Source organism: Lissotriton vulgaris, chromosome 11 (genome assembly GCF_964263255.1).
Source record: "Lissotriton vulgaris chromosome 11, aLisVul1.2, whole genome shotgun sequence".
Taxonomy (NCBI): Eukaryota; Metazoa; Chordata; class Amphibia; order Caudata; family Salamandridae; genus Lissotriton; species Lissotriton vulgaris.
In genome coordinates, this window is record NC_141699.1 from 1,099,269,212 (window position 1) to 1,099,292,834 (window position 23,623).

Genomic DNA, 23,623 nt, shown 5'->3' on the forward strand with positions numbered 1-23,623 from the left:
AAGGCAGTACTTAAATATACATTTTGATGAATTTAAGATTGATAGGTGGGTCTAAAAGGCATACTTGATAAACACCTTTTTTCTTATGATATATAGGAGCATATCTTTAATATTCCCGTCACCCATTAGCACAGGAAGTGACATCCCTGGATCTTCCATCATTCACCTGCCCAGGAAGTGACATCACTGAATTTCCTATCATCCATCTGAACAGGAAGTGACAATACTGACTTTCCGGTCAAACCGTCTTTAAAAGAAAAAGCCTGGCAAGAAGACTTCTTTACTCATCCCCATAATCACAGGAAGTGACATCACTGGACCTCTCTCACCCACCTGCAAAGGAAGTGCCATCACTGAATTTCCCATCATCCATCTGGACAGGAAGCGAAATTTCTGGTTTTCCTACCAAATCAGTCTTCAGTAGAAGAAGCCAAGCAAGAGAACTTCATTTCCCATCACTCATCAGCACAAGAAATTACAACACAACACCCTGCACCTCCCACTACTTAATGGCAGCTGCAAAATAGACATGCAGCGGATGTGCACAGCAGGTGCGCCGCTGGCACGCCTTCAGCTTGTCTGTGCCCATCTGTGCCAGGAACCCTGCTCTGATTACAGCATGCTGCACTCCTTAGGTTGCTAGATCCCAGAACCTTTTTCTCCAACTCCTGCCGGACGATGCCTCACGCCACGGTAGGATCTTTCACCTGCACCCACTGCCGGTTCTCCAGCAGCCTCTCACCCACACCTGACGCAAATACTAACAATGCCCCAACACCCCCTCTTAAAACACCAACCATGCCTACTCCCCCACTATACACCACACGCCACAGCAAACCTGCACGTCAACACCAACTCACATGCATGCTTCTCAACACACAATCACTCAGCAAACACACAACTGAAATATGAGCCCTGCTGAGCAGTGATGCACCCGACATCCACTTCATCACAGAGACTTAGATCAACCCCTCATTGACTCCCAACATCACCATGGCAATCCCAGCAGGCTACAGGACCGCTCGACAAGACCGCCTTCACAACCCAGGAGGAGGACACACCATCAGCTACAAGGAATCCATCAGATGCACAACGTCCACAGAGAAGAGCACCCCTTTCGTGGAACACCTGCACTTCATGCTGAACCCTGACCTACCGACCACCCGAACCATGAGCCATCTTTACAGACCTTATCACGGACTTCGTCACTTTGCTCACCCTTGACTCCAGAGTTTGCATTCTCCTCGGTGACCTCAACTTTCACCTGGAAGACTGAAATGACCCCTGCTCCCCAGAAGCTGGTGGGCACAGTGCTTAGGTTCACCAGCGTCACATGCCAGGTAGCTGAGGAATGGAAGAAGAAGGCTGCTCTCGTAGGGTTCTATGTTTACACATATCACTGGGGTGCGCTAGGCTTCCATGACAGGTTGCAGCGTACTCTGGGGCCGATTCACAGAACTAACTTAAGACAAAATCCTAAAGTTACTACTTTTGGTATTCACAGAAAGCATTTAGTAGTAGTAAAGTTAGGATGTTGTCTTAAGTTTGACTTCAGACAAACTTAAGACAGATTTAAGACAAACTTAAGACAGACTTAAGACAAACTTAAGACAAACTTAAGACAAATTTAAGACAGACTTAAGACAAACTTAAGACAAAATCCTAACTTAAGTCCATCTTAAGTCTGTCTTAAGTCTGTCTTAAGTTTGTCTTTAGCTTGTCTTGAGTCTGTCTTAAGTCTGTCTTAAGTTTGTCTTAAGTCAAACTTAAGACAAAATCCTAACTTCAGTGAATACCAAAAGTAGTAAGTTTAGGATTTTGTCTTAAATTAGTTCTGTGAATCGGCCCCTCCATGTGGTGAATCCTAAAACAGCACTGGTTTTTAATTGGTCAGTCGTTTGCCCAAGAGCGTTATTATTCCAAACATCGGTCTTCCTTGATGGGGTGCTTGAGAAGAGTAAGTAAGTTCCTACATAGAAGATCTTTTGGGAGAGGCCTCAACAAACTTCTGGGGAGGGGCAGGCGGGGGACCGCAAAATAGAATCCATTTTCTCCATCTCTCCATGAACCCTCTGCCTGGTCTAAAGGGCAGGGAGAAGGAAGGGGACACATCCCATAATGACCTCTCCAGACGAGCTTTGTTCAGGTGTCACCATGTCAAAGTGGAGTACCCTGAGGAATGTACCATTTTCTGGGGGTCGCTTTCCTTTCCACCGCAAGGAAACAAACAAATCTTCTGAGTCCTAGTTTGGGTCAATGCCAAAGGATTTCAGCCCCCACCACAACCACCTTCAGGCAGACCTGGTCTGTGTCGCCAGCTTTGTGTCCGTTGAAGGGTCTCATTAGCATATCCCAATTAGTTACGTTGACCTTCCTGGCCAGGGCACATAAAAACTTAATTAGATAGATGTACATGCCTCCTCCATTGGTATTCCAGCCACCATTATCTTTCTGAAAAACATCATGTGAAAGACCCTGCAGCGCCGAGGAGGCTGGAGGGGGCTTCAAGGCTTGTTTTGTTGCCCAGCTGAGCCAAGTGCCTTTCTTTGTAAAGCTTGAACCATTGAGAGCCACCGAAAGTATTCAGCTGCCATCGCCGTCTTTATGTCCCAAAGAAAAGAGCCGAAAACTAAAATGAGAGCTCCCTCCTGTCTGAGGGACATAAACATCCCTATGAGGGAGTCCCAGCTCCGGGGAGAAGAGCTAGGCTAGCCCCCCACTACCAAGGCAGACCCCTGGCCTGTGCCAGCACCTTCCCCAAAGTCAAGAGAGCCCGCTTGCCCTATTTCATGTATGTTATTGGGCCAAGGACTCCTTTGCAAATTATATCTAGCCATGAACAGGGCTTCAGAAAGCACCTGTGCGGCGTGCCACTGCCGGAGCTGTGAACACAAAGGGGCCGAATCACAGGGTTACAGTTAAACCAAAAGTCTAACTTAGACCAAAAGTCAAACTTAGACCAAAAGTCAAACTTAGACCAAAAGTCCAACTTAAGACCAAAAGTCCAACTTAGACCAAAAGTCAAACTTAGACCAAAAGTCAAACTTAGACCAAAAGTCAAACTTAGACCAAAAGTCCAACTTAAGACCAAAAGTCAAACTTAGACCAAAAGTCCAACTTAAGACCAAAAGTCAAACTTAGACCAAAAGTCCAACTTAAGACCAAAAGTCAAACTTAGACCAAAAGTCAAACTTAGACCAAAAGTCAAACTTAGACCAAAAGTCAAACTTAGACCAAAAGTCCAACTTAAGACCAAAAGTCCAACTTAGACCAAAAGTCCAACTTAAGACCAAAAGTCAAACTTAGACCAAAAGTCCAACTTAAGACCAAAAGTCAAACTTAGACCAAAAGTCCAACTTAGACCAAAAGTCAAACTTAGACCAAAAGTCCAACTTAAGACCAAAAGTCAAACTTAGACCAAAAGTCTAACTTTACTACTTTTCATATTCACAAAAGTAAGTCACTACTAGTAATTGAAATAGTAGTAACTTTACCAGTATTATGTTTACTAGTAGTATGCTTACTTGTAGTAAAGTTACTAATAATAACTTACCTTTCTGAATACTGAAAAGTAGTAAAGTTAGACTTTTGGTCTAAGTTACAATTTTTGTCTAACTTTACCTTTGTGAATCAATCTCTAAGCTGACACCTGAAGTCTACTTGTAGACCAGAAGTCTAAACTTAGGAGGATGTGTAGAATGAAGTGGCGGAGACAGGTGTTAGCCTTCCTGGCTTAACGCCTCTCTCCGCCACTTCAGAAACGCAAGGCTGCACCATATTTACAACGATATGGTGCAGCCTAGCGTTTCCCCCCGCAATTGTACTACACTAAGCATTGTAGCGCCAATGCAGGCCCCCTTGCACCATAGTGCAGGGGAGGATTGTTTATGTATAGGACGGTGCCCCTTCCTGCACATAAACAATCTTTAAATGCCAGTTTGTCATTTTCATGTGTGCTGCTTCATGCAGCACACATGAAAGTCACAAAATGGAATTTTTTAAAAGATTGTTTATGTTCAGGAAGAGGGATCTCTACATAAACAATCCATAGCATTTTGCTTTTACCATGTGTGCTGCACAAGGCAGCAGACATCGAAAAAGCAAAAGCGAGGAGAAATAATGCGTTTCTCCTTGTTTTGCCAACTTAAGACCATGCTTTCTCTGGTCTTAATTTTGGCGCCTCCTCCTATGTACGCCACCCTTGCACATAGCGGGCAGCATAATAAACAATGGGTGTTGCAGCGGAATGCCCACTGCAACCCCCACTGCCCACCCCTTTCACGCTAAGCAGAGCGTGAAAGGGGTCCTTATTTACAAGGCAGCGTCATGGGCGGCCGCAGGGAGGGGCAAGGGGGGGTGGGCGCTTGCCCCCCCCTGGTTCGCTGGTTGCCTTTTGTCCCCTTAATTTTCACCAATACAGCAGGCTGTGCTGTTACCCTGCGAGAAGCTTCAGGAGTTTAATCGTTCTCTCTCTTGGGGCCTCTCACACTTCTCTTTGAACTCTAGAGGCTGCAGCAGCCCCTCCCCGACCTCGAGCAGACTGTGGACAGGCCCATTGTCATTCTGTCTGCTGCTGATCATCACATAAAGAATGACAATGGGCCGTCTGCATGCCTTGCAGACATCCTACCTGTGTTTAAAAAAAAAATGTAAGATTGTCATCAAACACCAGGTGATTCACAACAAAGCCTCATTAATAAGTAAATGGCCTTTTAAAGACCTGTGAAGTACTCGTGAACACTGTGTGTATGCCTGGGAAGCTGGGGTGAGGTGACAGAGGGTGACAGACAGAGGGAGACAGAGGGAGGAAGACAGAGGGAGGGAGACAGAGGGAGGGAGACAGAGGGAGGGATACAGGGAGGGAGACCGAGGGAGGGAGATAGAGACAGACAGAGGGAGACAGAGGGAGAGAGACAGAGGGAGGGAGACAGAGGGAGGGAGACAGGGAGGGAGACCGAGGGAGGGAGATAGAGACAGACAGAGGGAGACAGAGAGAGAGGGAGACAGATAGGGCGGGAGACAGAGGGAGAGAGGGAGAGTGCAGTAAAGTTAGCCTTTTGGTCTAAGTTAGACCAATAGTCTAACTTAGACCAAAACACCCTGCGTACAGTCGTACCTGGGTATGGCTAGATTTAGTGGGTACTTCCGCTCAGGTGTCATGCGTCCAGTACCCCTTGGACATGGCCAGAACTTCAGACATGCTGTGTTGCCAACACCCCTACTTACGGTAGTACATGGACACGGCGAGGTGTAGTGGGCACTTCCGCTCAGGTGCCATGCGTCCAGTAGCCCTTGGGCATGGCATGCATTTTTGCCCAAGGGCTCTGGACATTGACCGTGGCCAACTTCAGTGCCCTGTCCCCAGTACCCCTGCTGGCAGACAAAATGGCTGTTGAGCATGGCAATGGTCTTCCAATTAGACGCAACATTACTAAAGATGTCTCACTTTCCATTCTTAGACATGTCAACATGGGGCAGATGATGGAAGTGTCTTCCACAGCTGACCTCCAGCAGCATTTTGCTTTTTACTGCTCCCCCTCCATTCTCTTCCTCACCCATGCTTCCTCGCGGCCCTCCTGGGCTCGCAGTGCCACAGCCGAGCCTAATCCACATTCTACGATAACAGGATTTAGAAACTCTCAGCCGCACCTCAAGAATGAGCACGACGTTCCAAGTTGGCTCTGTGCACTGTTGCATAAGCCAGACACATCTGTGCTACCCTGGCAGGAAGAGACAGATATTAGGCCCTGCCTTTTACCAGAACAGCCAAAGTTCATCACCTGAAACAAGCTGCACCTGAGACTCCTGCAGAGCGTGCACCCATGTGCTGACTAGACGATAAAAGGGTCTTCGGGCAGCATGGATTGGTGAACCTTTGGACCACGCCATGGGTGATTGACACAAGGGGCGTAGCTTAGTCAGTGAGATTTGGGAGGTGTGAATCCCAAATTTCCCAAAAAGAGAAGCAGTGGGGTGGGCTGCCGGTGGAGGGATGAGATGACCACGGTTCGGGATGGACAGTTTCCATGAGGAACAGGGTCAGTATTGATTTGCATTAGGTGGGCCTCTCTCTACCTTGTCACAGTGGGCAAAAAATGATGGATTGGAATGCTGCCCTCAGTGATTGCCACTGGTTGGACTATTTACAGGTATTCATCCCATCACCTTTTGGGTGTTTGATTGCCAGCAGTAACCATGGAAACTTGAGAGTGGTGCAGCTTCCCAAGCCTACTTCTGCCTATGTTTGTGGACGAGAAAAAAAGTGTCACAGACCAACTCAGGGCCCCCAAACACAACTGCCAATCCAAGAATGGCTTTGAGGGGTGTCACACCCCAAACATCCCTGCTGGAGCTATGCCCCTGCTCGCCCCATGTGGGCCTAGTTATTCTCGCTGAGAATTCATAACTTATAAACAGCACAACAGCCTGGAGTCCTTGAGCTGAAATCACTTATGTTAACCCCTTCGATGCGGATGACGAGCTGAGCTCGTCATGTAACGCGGTTATTAGAAAACAGCCGCACAGCGCAAAAATAACCGCAGCAGCGATGCGGTTAAATGTCTTTCCTTTCACTGCACGCACTCTTTTTATCTCTGCTACAAGAAGGCTTGGTGGTAGTGTTCAAATCTGCACATGTAGTCCCGGCTCCATCTTTCTGGTCCTCACCTTTTACCAATCATTTTATTAATTGATTGACGGCGCCATGTTCTAAGCCTGAGTTTCAAATAGAGGGAAGGCTGGCAAATTATTAGGGCCAGCGGAGCCAGAGCTGGGGGTCTATCTTGATTCTCGGAGTCCGTGCACAAGCTGAGCCATGAACGCATTTGGCATGCACATCCTACAACAAGCAGGTAAAAATATACAATCTCTTTCAAATCCAAAAAAGTGGATTTCTTTAACATGCGGAAGCATTTCACCTTAGTACATCAGATTATATAATTGCATGGACAGATATTAATTGAAAGTGATTTTTGTTTAGAAACATTCATGGCTTTCCGCCCAGCGATTATTTCATCAGTGAACTAAGCGGCAAGTCAGTAGTCTTGTACACCCTAGATGTGGCCTAGATTCCTAATATAGATACAGCTATATTACAGTCTAATAAATCAGGTATCAGAGGTGCTTGGGCGGTGCACACCCTGAACATAAAGGGCTCGATTTACAAAAGTGCGGGGAATGAGATTTTAATATCTTTTATGATCAATTTGATAACTTATCTCATTCGTCAATTTTGGATCGCTTGTTGTCTGTCATTGAGTAAAAGACAACCCCCGCATAGGTTAGATAAGCCCCATTAACTTGACGCAACTCTGAAGAACCACTTACAACTGATAAAGTTTAAAAGGTTTAATATAAAATTAAGAAAAGTTGCAAATACAATCCTCTCAGGATCAAATTCATCAAATATACAGGAACTAGAAGGAACATATATTCCCTAAAGAACCTCAGTCTACAAACGAATACAATTAAAGTCAGTTCCAAAATCATCAAATTAAAAAGCATCGATATGAAGTGGTTCTTCTGCGTCATCTACAGAAAGAGAAAAATAATCAAGTTAAATCTGTCCCTACTCTATACTAAGTGACATCCCTACTTCGCAAGTTTCTAGTACCCTAAAAAGGTGTCAGCAGTTTGACTCCCTAAGAAGTTCAAACTCTCTTAGCCTCTAAAGGTAACTTAAGTTTAAGAAGCAGTACCCTCTCTGCCTACCCATCCGCTCTCTAAGGGTCCTCGGCCTACTGCTCCCTTGCGCTCTGATCTTTCTCAGCGCTTGTTCCTAACTCTCAGGCCATCTGCGCCTTCGCTCTCCCTTCTCCCCGGAGTGCTGTCCCTAAAATACACAATCACAGTGTGGGTGGAACGCCCCTTCGACGCCCACCACGGACTTTCCCCCATGATGTCATTTTCTGGCTCTTTCCATGGCTTCGTCTCTTCGCGTCGTCCGTTAAGTTGACCTTTCTCCTTAGACGCCATCTTCGTCTTCTCGCTGGTGACTTCATTCAACTTTACCTTTGACCCTTTCGGAGCAAAATCTATCACCTTATCAGAACTTTACTCTTTACGACTATGCATATAACCTTTCTTGGTCCTGTGAATAGTCATTTCAAAACAAGACTCAAATTCCTATTGTCTCCTCTCATGTTTAGGCAATAAACTTCGTCCGACATTTGTCACCTTAAATCTAACAAGAACTAGACTCTTTGGCTCTCACATTCAAGTGAAGGCTATTCACGACTCCTGTGAGCCCACTAAATTACCAACAGCGGACTACACTCCTGCGAACCCTTGGTCAGTCAGGTTATAATCACAAATGACCTAAACTCTTCTAACATTCCTACAAACTTCTTCTACACAGTATAACCTTTAACATACATTTATATATGATCGCATTTAGCAAATCCTTTGCTTATATGTGAATACATTTTTCATAGAATACAAATTACGTAGAATATAATTTTATATTCTCATTTGTTACATCATTATATGTATGCTCTCTGCACATTTCTCCATGTTACATTTCTCGCCGTTTCTGCATTTAAAGTTACACACGTACATGAATTCTACTTTGCACGTTCTTCTGTCCGTATGCATTTCTACACATTTCTACATTAGCCCACTACGTATACGGGCTTCTAAATCTAATGCATTTTCAAGTGAATACAATTACATTTCCTATATTACTTTGGTTACGTCTGTTAACTTTATACTTATAAGCGTCAACTTCACGTTCAATATACATTTCATTCCTACGTTTATACAATATACTTCTAAATATGACTCGGATATACGTTTTTTTCAAATTGCGCTCTCTCAGTTCCCCCCTTTGATGACTTTTAGGAGGCATCATTAAATGCAATTTGAATAGCACCTTTAAACAGAACTAGTTACATCATTTCCTCTTTTCATCATTTCAAGTGCTCTCAAACTTTTATACTGTTGATCTTGTAAAGCAGCTAATCTCCTTTCTTGTCCTCTCATAGATCTTTGTAACCGGTTCGTCCTATACCATTTATATAGTTTCACAAATCCTAACAATGTGATTATACAAATTACTACTATTAATACGGGTTTTAATATATACCATACAATGCTTTTACCAAGGTTAGCAAACCAACTTCCAACCTTACCTACTCCATGACCTACTTTTTCCCAAACATTTATTTTTGTCATATCTTCGATTTCTTGATGAATCTGTGTAATGTTTCTTATGACCTTCTCAAGTGGTTTTGAATTATCAGGAATATAAGTACAACATTCCTGGACCTTCAAAGCCTTGCAAACTCCGCCTTCTTTTGCTAATAGCACATCAAGAGCAAGTCGATTCTGAAGAACCATTGCTCTAATCGATTGCATCTCACCTTCTATTAGCATTAATGACCTTGCAGTACTTGCAGACAATCTATCTACAACTGTAGCTAGTCTCCTGATCTTAACATCGTTAAGTATTAAACCTAACATAGGAAACATTGCTCCAAATACGTCTCCTACTACTTCTGCATCTCCTACTTCTCTTTTCGTTCTTGTCGAAGCCTTTCCTTCTATGATCGCTAAATCCTTTGCATGATATATTTTGGGGAAGACAATTGCCAAGTAACACGAACCATACCAATTGTCAGGCAGTTTTACATAGGCATTTCTTCCGCATACAAAATATACATTAGGAATCACTTGCATCTCCTTCATGAAATCTTTCGTGTAGTACTCTAATCGAAAAGCATGTTCGCAATTTACTTCACCTACAAATACACTCTCATAATATGTCTTGCTTCGAGTTAAACATAACTTTCCTTTCTGCATTCTATCCAAAGCTATTGGACCATTGCTCCCTTTCTTTTTATGTGCTTTCTCTTCTTCGGTCCAATCAGTTTTCCACTGTCCTGACATTTTTAGAATCTTCTGCCTTCTGTATCGGTCATCTACTTGTCCTATGAATTTTTTCTCAATCTCTGACACTTTGCAAGTCAGATTATTTCTACGTGCGTATGATGTATCTAATGTATCCCAAGGAAGGAAGAATTTGGCTAGTCTATCCTCCTTTTTATAATAGTCCCACTTATTCAATTGTTTATAATTCGGAACTTCAGGCGGTACCGAATCATAATTTGAAAAGTAGTACTCAAACCCTTCTCTACCATAAAATATACTAAGCAGTAAACTACATGTTATCCCATAAGTCAGTGGGAGATGATGATATCTAATGCCCTCGTCTACAGAAGCCGGCAATTGCATACAAACGTAGCAATCCTTGGCTTCCATGGCATCGATATACTCGTACAACAGTTTAGCATATGCATTTGACCTAAAGTTTCCCTGTGACTTGTCTACATGTAATCTACGAGCTTCATCTGCCAGTAATACTTTTTCACGGATAACATTGCTCTCCTCCTTCTTCACATCAAGAGCAGGTTTCAAAGTCATTACAGGCTTTACATCTGCTATTTCTTTATCTGTTTCATGTCCTACTATGTATGATATGGTCACTACTGTAATTATAAGAAAAATTACTACTGCTATAAGTGTACCTATTATACATTTAGCTTTTCGGTTTGGGTTGCCGTTCTCCATGTTGTCAAACAGCGTAGCTCTTTCTTTTGCGAAAAATGTTCTTTTCAGTCTTTGCTTTATTTACTTTATTTTCTTCTCGGTTTATAAAGTGCTCTTTATCAACAAAGTCTCTTTTTCGCAACAATGTCTCTTTATGTTTAACAACAGACAACCCTAACCCTTCTCCGTCCTCTAAATGTAATCCCTAATTTTATTCTTCTTTCCACTCGGCGCTAGGTTATCTTCTTCTTTATAACTTATATACTAAAGTCTTTATGCATCAACAATTATTCTCGTACCTGCAGCTCTCGCAACAAGTTCCAATAATTCAAAACGAATGACTTTTTCTTCTTCTTCTGGAATTTGATGACCAAAAGTCGGAAACTGTAATCTGTTTAACACTAAATCTTTGATCCGACTCAAATATGGGGGTATGGGAAGTGTGAAAGTCAGTAATCCCTCAGTCTCGAGTCCAGGAGTCAACCTCCATATCTCCACTGCCACAAATGGATCGAGATCGATTACTTTCACGTTCTTCACTCTCCCAGATTTCTGTCCCCAAGACATCTGCTAGATAAGTCCACTCTGGGGTGGCGTACCTTCTGCAGGGCACACGTACCCTTCTCGATCTTCTTGGACTCTCAGTGCCTGAGTCTGTAGTTTCCTCTTCTTGATCTGACTCTTCAGCGATCGGGACAAGAGTTTTCTCCTGTTGTGCCTTTAAACTTGGTCTCCTTCTTCTCTCTGGCCAACTAGCTTCGTCACTCCTTGTCCTCCTGCTCCTTGTTCTTGGACTTGTCTCTTGGTCACTCTCAGCTTGTTCAGTATCTGATTCAATCTCCCAGTTACTTTCTTCTCCTGAGGCGACTTCGGTCTCACTAGTGTCCTGACCTTCGTCGACCTGTTCTGTCACAGTCTCAGCCTCTTCGATCACCTCTACAGCTTGGCTTTCCCCCTCTATGACTTCTCCGCTTTCCGCTGGATTCTCATCCGAGAGAGGAGCTGTTTCTTCTAGAGGTGTTGGCACTCTTCGAGTGTGTGAAGCATGTATCCAATTTGGCAGGCCTCCACACTTCACTGCAGTGTTCGTAACAAGTATGACTTGAAATGGTCCTCGCCAGCGCACGTCTAAGCAGTTTTTTCTGACATGCTTCTTCACCAAAACCCAGTCCCCCGGACTCAGGTCATGGCACAAGTCTTGTGCTGATGGAACCTCTGCAGCCTGGACCTGGAGGGACACAGAATTAATGGCATCAGATAGTCCCTTGCAGTAGTCCAAGATCAAGTCGTCTGTGATGTTCAATAACGCTGCAGTCGGAACCGATGGCAATCTCATAGCTCTCCCCATTAGCACTTCATGTGGAGAGAGACCTGTTTTTCTATCTGGTGTGCTACGTATGCTCATAAGAACCACTGGAAGTGCGTCTGGCCAACTCAGGGATGTTGATGAACAAACTTTGGCAAGTCTGGACTTAATTGTGCTATTGATTTGCTCTACTATCCCTGAAGCTTCTGGTCGATAACTGCAATGGAGCTTCTGATCGATACTCAAAGCTGAGCATAGCATCTTCACTATTTCGCTGTTGAAATGAGTTCCTCTGTCCGATTCCAAAGAGGATGGCACCCCAAACCTCGGTATTAACTCTCTAAGTAACAGTTTTGCTACTGTAAGTGTATCACATCTACGTGTAGGGTAAGCTTCAACCCATCTAGAAAATATACAGACAATCACAAGAACGTATCTGAGTCTGTTGCATTTAGGCATTTCTATGAAATCAAGCTGCATTCTATTGAAAGGCCCCCCAGACCTCCCAATGTGACTCAATGTGACTGGTGTTCTCTTTCCTACGTTTAGTTGCTGACAGATCGCACATCGCTGACATACTGCTTCTGCCGCTACTCTAAATTTAGGGTTAAACCACGTTTGTCTGAATACTCTCACCATGGCATCTCTACCTATGTGTGCTGATCCATGCAATTTCCTTGCCATTGGACTAACAAGTTCATTTGGTAAAACTGCTCTCCCATCGGCAGAGATCCAAAAGTTCATCTCGCTTCTAGTACAACCAGCTGTTTCCCAGCCCTTTTTCTCATCATCTGGTGCATTCTCCTGAACACTCCTTAGCTCATCCCACGTATCTACCGTGTCTAACAACATTGTCAATTCAGTTCTTTCTTGGATTCCCCCCACTTTCACATCAGTGTGAGAATACCCTTGTTCTGCGCAGTAACGCGCTACTTCATCCGCATAGCGGTTACCTTGTGACACAAAATCTACATTTTTTGTATGCGCAGCACATTTAACTACTGCAATAGCTGTCGGGCCTTGCAATGCCTCTAACAATAATCTCACGAATTCTCCATTCGTAATGGGAGAACCCGAGGAGGTCATGTAACCTCTTTGAGACCATAACTGCCCGTAATCGTGAACCACCCCGAAACCATACTGGCTATCGGTGTATATGGTGACTCGAATTTTGTTACCTGCCAAACAGGCACGCGTCAAAGCAATAATTTCAGCTACCTGAGCGGAGTGTACTCCTTCCAGGCAAGCGGCTTCTACAACTCTGGTAATTGTACAAACTGCATAAGCTGCTCTCAGCTGACCAATATCGTCTCTTACACATGAACCATCAACAAAGAAAATTTCATCGGGGTCAGTCAATGGTTCATCTACGATATCTGGTCTCGGTTTGGTGCATAGTTCAGTCACATCAAGGCAATCATGATCTGTACAAATTTCATCATCCACATCATTTGGAAGTGGCATCAAAGTTGCAGGATTCAAGACAGAGCATCTTTTTAGGGTCACATTCTCGGCAGCCAATATGACCTGCTCGTAGCGTGTGAGCCTGCTATTCGTCAGATGCTGAGTCTTAGTCCTGGTCATTAACAATTCCACAGAATGCGGTACGTACACCACTAACTGATGTCCCATTACCACGCTTTCAGATATTTCAATGCTGACACCCGTTGCAGCAACGGATTTGAGACATCCGGGCAACGCTGCGGCTACTGGATCTAATGTAGCCGAAAAATACGCAACTGGCCTACGCGCATCTCCATGAATCTGGGCCAAAACTGCTAAAGCGCATCCCTCTCTTTCGCAGCAGTAAAGCAAAAATGGTTTTGTATAATCCGGCATTCCTAAAGCCGGGGCGCGACATAAGTCCTCCCTCAGCTGCAAAAACGCCATCAAACAATCTTTGTCCCATGGTACCGGATCACTCACTCCTTTGTGCGTCAGTTGTAATAACGGCTTTGCCTTCAGTGAAAAGTTGGCTATCCACTGCCGACAATAACCGACCATGCCTAGAAACATCCTGACTTCTCTCTGTGTTTTAGGCGCGTTCATTTTCATAATCGCCTCTATTCTGTCTGGAGACACTTTCCGTTTTCCCTTTTCAATCCTATGGCCCAAGTATTGCACTTCGGTAAGACAATATTGCAATTTACTTGGAGACACCTTATGCCCATTCTCGGCCAAGTGATTTAGTAAGGTGATGGTGTCTACTCTGCAAGCTTCCTCAGTTTCTGACGCAACTAGGAGGTCGTCTATGTACTGGACCAGAACCGAATTCTTGGGCAGTACTAGACTTTCAAGATTTCTCTTTAATAGCTGGTTAAAAATCGATGGGCTTTCTGTATACCCCTGAGGGATACGACACCATGTTAAAACGCGATCTTCCAGCTTAAAAGCGAAAAGATACTGGCTCTCTTCATCTAAAGGAATCGAAAAGAAAGCCTGGCACAAGTCTATCACGGTGAACCATTCAGCTTGGAACGGTATCTGAAATAATATCACTGATGGATTCGGTACCACTGGACAACATGAGACAACGATATTATTAATCTTTCGAAGATCCTGCACTATTCTGTATTTTCCACTAGGCTTCTGCAAACCCATAATCGGGGAGTTACATGGACTACCCACGATCTCCTTCAGTATTCCCTGTCTAATCATGGATTCGATCACAGGCTTTATTCCTGCAATCGTCTCCGGTGTCAATTTGTATTGTGGTGTTCTTGGGTACTCGGCATTGGGTCTTACCATGATCTTTACTGGTTCTACCCCCTTGATCAATCCTATTTCTTCTCCAGTAAAATCCCACACCTCAGCTGACACTTTCTCCCTCAAGTCTTGTGGAAGCTCCTCCACTGTTAAGGTAGGATATAGTTCCACACATTCCTGCGAGTTTACAACTTTAAAATCGGCATCTTCATCGTTGGTCTGCACTTCTACTCCTTCAGGTGTGCAATGTATTGTGCAATTCAGTTTACACAACAGATCTCTTCCTAGCAAACACACCGGGCTAGAATCACAGATCACAAACTGATGTTCGTCACTGTAATTCCCTATCTTCACTGACACTGGTTCTGTCAGAGGATTCGTCATCCTCTTGTTTGCGACTCCTACCACCTGAATCATCTCTCCTGATATCGGCAGACCTGGGACTACCGCTGATCTCAACGTGGATCGAGTGGCTCCCGTATCCACCAAAAAGGTTGTAGGACATCCAGCTACTTCAGCCTCTACGTATGGTCCTCTCTGATCTACTTCCAGGGCTGCTCCTAGAGTACAGTCTTCTTCCCTATTCACTCGTTGCCCTGTAAGAAGATCAACGTAGTAGCATTCTTCTCCTCCTACGAACAATGGCATTTGTCTATAGGTTTTCCCTCCATTTGCAATGCGAGGCGGTTGAGGAAACGGGGCTCGAGGAGTCTGAGTCCCTCCTTTGATAAACTTTCCCTTCGGGACTGTTGCTCCCTTAACCACGTTGTTCTGTACCTCTTCCTCCTCCTGTTCTAATTCGCCTGTCTCGACATTGTACGGACACTCGCGTCTCCAATGTCCCACCTCATTACACTGATGACACCTGGTTGTCCTTTTCAGTGTTGCGATATCCATTCTCGGTCTCGGTCTTTCTTCCTCATCTCTGCTCTGATTATTCTGTTTCTTTGCTGGCGCTCCTATTCCCTGTTGTCGCTGTCCACCCTTTCCAGCTGATTGCATTTGTACTAACATCAGCTTTTCCTTGAGCTTCTTTGCCTTCGAATCTATCTCATCGCTACAGTATCTTGCATACCTCAGAATCTCATCCAAAGGTTTGTTCTGCCAGCAAATTAAATGCTGTTGAATCATCAGGCTTATGTCTGGTCTCAATCCGAGAACAAACTTTGACACAAACTGTCCTATGTCCTTAGGATCCATTACGTCTAATCCACTGTACTGCTTGAATGCTTTCAGTAACCTCTCATAGAACTCGTGAACTGTCTCTTTAGGCTCCTGAGTTGTTCGATCTATCTTAACCCAGTCTATGTCTTGCACCGGCACTTTCTCTTTTAGCCATGTTATTACCCTCTCATATTTTTCCATGACTCTATCTGATGGACCGCCTGTCTGTGCATTCCTCGGAGGCTCACAAGCGGGCCATTCAATACTAAGTTTGCATGCCGTCCACAAATCTCCGGGTACCACGATATCGAACAAAGTGTTCAAATCGATCCACAGTACCTTAGAGATCTTCACGAATCTCTCTACCTGCTTGTACCACTCTACGGGATTTTCTCTAAGCTTCGGGAAGGAATTAGTGAATGCCGCTAAATCCCCCCTACTCCATGGTACATGCACGTAGTTTCCGTTCGCGATTTCTCGCAAAGGGAAAGCTTCCATTCGCATTAAGTCTGTATCCTGAGACTTCACGAGTGTACTCCGTCTGACAGATCCCTTCTTGGACCATCTTTCCTCCCATCTATCCAGATCTCTCCATATTCTAATACACATGACCAATTCCCTTATGTGTACTCTTAGCCCAATCGTTCTGCGCTCATCTAGATCTTGATCCGTGCAATTCAGCCTATGGTTGGCCTGTAAAGCCTTAGTTCGTGATATGTCTATCATGTACTTTTCTGCCAATTCAGATAACTTCTCATGAGCTGCTCTCGCTTTCCGAGTAACGTCTTTAGATAAAAACAGTATCTCATCTGGTGCGTACAGCTCTAACCTCTCGATTGCCACTGTGCCGTCAATTATTTCATCTAAGTCTGATTTTAAACTCATTACATCTATGCGTCTTGCTTTTATTTCAGCTCTCAGTACGTCAGTCCTAGGTTGTTCTCTTACATCCCTCTCACCTCCACTATGCGCCCTACGCCTAAGCACAGGTGAGTTATGAGGAATTTTTCTTCCATCTCTTTGTTCCCACCTCTCTAGATCCCAAGCTTTTCCATCTTCCCTTGGGGTGTGGTGGAACAATGCTCCATCCCTCAACCCTACATTCCGTCTTTTCGCCTCGGTTTCTCCAGATACGAGATAGGATCCTCCGTGCTGTTCTAAACCACTGTAACTCGCTTGCTGTCTGGTGTCACTCAACAAACGATAAGGTCCTTCATGGCTCTCCATGCTCCCGCGATCTCGTTCGTGATCACCGGATGTATGGCGAGACGTTTCGCGACTCCCTATATTCTCCTGACTTCGTTCTTGATCACCGGACGCATGGCGAGACCCTTCGCGACTCTCCAGGTTCCCGTGATTCCGTCCGTAATCACCGGAGGCATGTCGAGACGTGTCACGACTCTCCATGTTCCTGTGATTCCAATGTTGCACATTTTCATCCGGAGTATGGTGTGTGCATCTGAAAGTGTTTCGGTACTCCTGCGTCCTTCGTTCTCCCTCACTAAAGGTGACGCGAGGCACTTCCCCACACCCTGCACTCCTGTCGTTGCACGTTTGCCTATTGCTACTAGTAGTAGGGCAAGTATCTCTCCTGCTTCCTTGACTCCCTCTCTCCCACTCCGGGCTGCTTTCGCCAGCTCCACAATGAGAGAGGATCTTGTTATCCTGGTCTCTCCACTCTGCTCCTGTTTCTAAACTTTTATTCCGAGCCTCTTCGGCAGTATCCCATTCTTTCAGATATTCCCTTAATTCCTTATAGGATTTCGGTTTAGGTCCCCTCAAATCCATTGATCCTCTTTGACCCCCTTGTTCTATCCAGGGACCCGTTGCGGAATCTAATGGGGTACTCCGACTCACTGGTGCTAGTATCTGCCTCTGAGGATTCATCGTGTTATTCCTATTCTCCATCTCTGCCCTTTCCCTGTCCCATCGTGCCTGTTCCTCCTGCTGGACCCCTTCTGGGTTGTAGATTGACACAATAGGGCCTATGGTGACAGGTACTTGTAAAGCGTCTGGCATTTGGTACGACCTTGCACATTGCGTCTCTGGCACCTTCTGGACCACGAATCTTCCCACCACTCTCTGTTCGGAACTAGCTTGGGGTATTTCCTCACTCTTGTTGGTATCCCACTCTGTTACTGGGATCGATTTATATTCCCCCCACCTAGCTCCGTCCCCTTGCTGAAATATGGGACTTGCGGTTTCGCTGTTGTACGGAGGTGGTCTATCTGTTAATAGCCTTTCTATCAGATCCTCCTCCGTCTCGCTTTCCTCATCTTCCTCCTCTAGAGGTCTCTTTTCTCCCGTAGCTTCTATCATGGTGAACAGTTTGTCTGCTTCTATCTTTTGCACTCTCCACTTCTTAGCTTCCTCATCCCATTTGGCATCTTGCACTGCCTTTACTGATCGTCTCACTCTTTCCTGGCGCCTCTTTAAATTTCTTTCGTGTGCTGCTCTAAACCATGCACTAAGTGCTTCGAACTGTGTTGGCCTCGGTAGAGGTCTCGTTGCAAGCATTACCGCTTTCAGTTGGTTCAACACTTCTAACTTAAATGTTCCAAATCTCGGAAACGTCAGTTCCTTATTCCCTTCTGTTAGCCTATTCCACTCGGAGATCCACATTATCGAGTGTAAGCCTACATTTACTGCCATATGATAAGCTGGTGTGCCTTCTGGTGGAGCTTCTTCTCCAGCATATAAGTTTCTTCTATTTCTCCTAAAGATTGCCCTTAAACTCTTAAAGCACTTCATTTTTGATAATCTACGATTTTCTCTTATTAATTCTCTTCCTTATTTACGTCCTGATGACAACCACCAATCCCTGTGCGACTCTCGCTAATCAGCCTATCCCAGTGCGGTTCTACGTCAACCGACCAATCTCAGCGCGACTCTATGCTGACGTCACTTGTCCCCTCTGCAGCAGTTTCCTTCGTTTCTCAACTCGTCTCGCGGTCTTGCATGCGTTTCATTCATACACCGAAAAATGACTACTTCCGTCCAAGCGATCACTTTTCTCTGACTGTACGGCCACAGTCTAACTGTAATTGTCACCTCAACTAGCGAAACGTCTTCCTCTTACGGTCAGACGCTCACCTTAACTGATAGGTTACTTACACACAGTAAACGTACGACCAGCGTCCGTTACTCATACACTCACTCAAACGCTCCCCCTATCATCGGTCTGCGGGCGATCAATGGTACCTCATGACCCCCTTTAAATGGTAGACAAATTACTCTGGGTGTTCGATACACCCGAACCACTTAAGCCCTCTCTGGACATAAGATTTTATCCGGTTGCGCGCGCTCACAACCTTCCCTCAATCACACTACAGGCATTCAACTCCGCTTGACATTACAACACAGGAACAACATAAAACACCGCAATCTTACAACGCATGACCCTTATACTCACTCTCGATCGACTCTGCTGCTTTTCTCTCGACGCACCGTCAGCACCGTCTTCGGCAGGGATTCTTCTTCTGGTCGTCGATGACTAGGGACCTTGGGGTAAACTAAACCTGACCTAGGTTGTCTTCCTCAAGAAGAAAACCATCTTTCTCTGCTACCAACTGCGGGGAATGAGATTTTAATATCTTTTATGATCAATTTGATAACTTATCTCATTCGTCAATTTTGGATCGCTTGTTGTCTGTCATTGAGTAAAAGACAACCCCGCATAGGTTAGATAAGCCCCATTAACTTGACGCAACTCTGAAGAACCACTTACAACTGATAAAGTTTAAAAGGTTTAATATAAAATTAAGAAAAGTTGCAAATACAATCCTCTCAGGATCAAATTCATCAAATATACAGGAACTAGAAGGAACATATATTCCCTAAAGAACCTCAGTCTACAAACGAATACAATTAAAGTCAGTTCCAAATTCATCAAATTAAAAAGCATCGATATGAAGTGGTTCTTCTGCGTCATCTACAGAAAGAGAAAAATAATCAAGTTAAATCTGTCCCTACTCTATACTAAGTGACATCCCTACTTCGCAAGTTTCTAGTACCCTAAAAAGGTGTCAGCAGTTTGACTCCCTAAGAAGTTCAAACTCTCTTAGCCTCTAAAGGTAACTTAAGTTTAAGAAGCAGTACCCTCTCTGCCTACCCATCCGCTCTCTAAGGGTCCTCGGCCTACTGCTCCCTTGCGCTCTGATCTTTCTCAGCGCTTGTTCCTAACTCTCAGGCCATCTGCGCCTTCGCTCTCCCTTCTCCCCGGAGTGCTGTCCCTAAAATACACAATCACAGTGTGGGTGGAACGCCCCTTCGACGCCCACCACGGACTTTCCCCCATGATGTCATTTTCTGGCTCTTTCCATGGCTTCGTCTCTTCGCGTCGTCCGTTAAGTTGACCTTTCTCCTTAGACGCCATCTTCGTCTTCTCGCTGGTGACTTCATTCAACTTTACCTTTGACCCTTTCGGAGCAAAATCTATCACCTTATCAGAACTTTACTCTTTACGACTATGCATATAACCTTTCTTGGTCCTGTGAATAGTCATTTCAAAACAAGACTCAAATTCCTATCGTCTCCTCTCATGTTTAGGCAATAAACTTCGTCCGACATTTGTCACCTTAAATCTAACAAGAACTAGACTCTTTGGCTCTCACATTCAAGTGAAGGCTATTCACGACTCCTGTGAGCCCACTAAATTACCAACAGTGGACTACACTCCTGCGAACCCTTGGTCTGTCAGGTTATAATCACAAATGACCTAAACTCTTCTAACATTCCTACAAACTTCTTCTACACAGTATAACCTTTAACATACATTTATATATGATCGCATTTAGCAAATCCTTTGCTTATATGTGAATACATTTTTCATAGAATACAAATTACGTAGAATATAATTTTATATTCTCATTTGTTACATCGTTATATGTATGCTCTCTGCACATTTCTCCATGTTACATTTCTCGCCGTTTCTGCATTTAAAGTTACACACGTACATGAATTCTACTTTGCACGTTCTTCTGTCCGTAAGCATTTCTACACATTTCTACATTAGCCCACTACGTATACGGGCTTCTAAATCTAATGCATTTTCAAGTGAATACAATTACATTTCCTATATTACTTTGGTTACGTCTGTTAACTTTATACTTATAAGCGTCAACTTCACGTTCAATATACATTTCATTCCTACGTTTATACAATATACTTCTAAATATGACTCGGATATACGTTTTATTCAAATTGCGCTCTCTCAAAAGTAAAGTTAGACCATAAGTCTAACTTTACTACTTTCCGGTATGTACAAAGGTAAGTTGCTACTAGTAATTTAACTTGTAGTAACTTTGCTAGTAGTAAACTTGTAACTTACCTTTAGGAGTACCAAAAAGTAGTAAAGTTAGAATTTTGGTCTAAATTAAACTTTTGCTCTAACTATACCTTTGTGAATCGGGACAGAGTATTTAGCCCCTTGGCTGCGTCAGTAATTCTGCCGCAGTGCTAGGGGGAAGGGGGTACGCGCGGCACCGCCTTGCTCGTGACGGAACCACTCCGTCACGAGCCACGGGCGCGCTGTGCTTGTGACGGAGTGGTTCCGTCACGGCCCTGCCCTCTTAATAGAACGCCCGTGCAGTTGCGGAAATCCTGCTGCGTGGGCAGGGCGGCCGCGCCGTGACGGAACCACTCCGTCACCAGCACAGCGCTTCCGTGGCTCGTGACGGAGTGGTTCCGTCACGAGCACGGAAGAGGTTAAAAGTGCTCTCATGTGTGATTATATATTAAAAGGAGGTCTGTGGAATAAATTATTTGCCTAGGACCGGCTTCTCCCACGATTAGCTTGTGAGGTACTGATAGCTCTGCAGCTACTTTGCTCTGTGGCCACTACAGGTGTTGTGTCCCCGCCAGAAAGAGCAGCATTTCTACGGCCTTTGCCTACCTAAACACTGAAAACACAGTGGAGACAAACACCTTATCATCGAGCTGATGCTCAGCGATGGGCACTGCTGAGTAATCTCTGAGATTAAAACTTTTTCTTCCCTTCTGTCCAGAAGGAAGTTTAAATCATATGTTATGTGATCACTTCTTTGGAGAAGCTTTGATTTGGGGTGGGGGAATATTATTGGGGAGAGTTGGGAATGCGCCCACAGCCTTCAAACACATACTTCCATGCCTGGGGAGGGGTGGTATGTGTGTGGTTGTGTGTGTGTGTGTAGAGCGCAGTACAGGGTCAAAGACAAGCATAAAGCCAACGAGTGACAGAGATGTGCCTGGGTTGGGGGTCCTCTAATGTTCTCACGTGTTATTGAAAGGTTCATTTCTGTTGATGGAGAGTGGCGTGAGCAGGAAGCAGGTTAACATCCACAGACACCTGAGTTTTTGTCTCCACTTGAAGAAACCGCTGTCAGTGTCACAGTATTTAACTGAACTTATTTTGTCAACCTTACAAAGTAAAAGTCTGTTCTGCAGGGATTCAAACCTAGGACATACAGGCCACACACACATCTGTGTACAAGTTAGCCCTTGCAGGTATTATACCACTACAGGAACATGCTTTCTGTGTGTTAAGTAGATCTGCATGGTAGGGGCATTAATCCCAGCTAGGTGCCCTGCAGGGATTGGAAGCTGAGAGGGGCAGAGTACACTAGCTCTCAGTGGCTGCTGCCAGCTATGGAGAGTGGCGGGCGGGCAAACCGGTGGTTGGCGCAAAACTATAATAACTAAATTCATGCCGGCATGCATTACATTATCGTTATGAAGTCAAAATGTTTAACTTTAAAATGTTGATGTAATGCATGTAAGCAATTAGGTTATACATACAGACATAAAATACTTTAAAAAAAAGGAAATAAAAGTCATTTAACTTCCTGCACGTCTTCGCTCCAGTCCCGGTGTTCTCTCCCCCAGCGAGGGCACAGTCAGCTCCACTAACCAATCCTGGTGCTGCTCTCATGCTGTTAACCAGCATGAGAGAAGTGTCACAATTGGCTGGAGCAGGCTCTCTTAGCGCTCTCAAGAGCACTGGAGGCCTGTGCTTGTTCTCCGCCCAGGGTTAAGAAGTTTGAAGTGCTCCGCCACCGTCCTGAGACTCCGCTCTGGAGTCAAACAAGAGTTTGCAGAGTTCATGAAAAAATAAAATAGTAATGTTTATGACCATTTTCCTTTTTCATCTCGGGGCATTTTAATTTGTGGGACGACGCTCCTCCACTTCAACGGAGAAGCCGCCCCTGCTAGTTCTTTCAGTAGACACATTAACACACTGAGCTATCTCACTGTGATGAGGACATATAACTTTCAGATCTCATGCACTACCCCCTACATTAACCCCTGTAACCAAATGTACAATAAAAAAAGATTTCTTTTTGAAACACCAATTAATATATTAATTGAATGGGCAGACCTGTGCTGGCCGCCTGATAACGCTTCGTAGCTAAAACATTGGGAAAGGCGATAATTTGCATTGACAAGACATATTGGTTTTGCCAATGATTGTTTATAGCAGAGCCCTCCTCTTAAAGAGCTGCTCTTGTTGTATGTGTGCACATGGGAGCATACCCACTCACTTGTCATCACTGAGCCCAAAGTCCCTAGCAGGGTGTTGCTAATGTTATAAGCAGGAGGTTCCTGTTCTGTTTTTGTTTAGCTAAACTTTGGGATGCTTTTGTGCTGCTGTTAGATGCCTTCTACATTATAAGATTGGTCCCAGTAGGGGATTCTTTAACGCCTTAACTGCGGCCGTTATTTTGGCACAGTGCGGGCGTTCTAAAAGGTGGGCGGGCCGCGTCTGCTGTTGGCCGACGGCAGCACTAGCGAGGACGGCAGCAAGTAATGGGTTAAAAATTACAAAGCATTAACCCCTTCCATGCTCATGACGGAACGGTTCCGTCATGAGCATCGGTCGAGCTGTGCTTATGACGGAACTGTTCCGTCATGACCACGCCCGTTTTC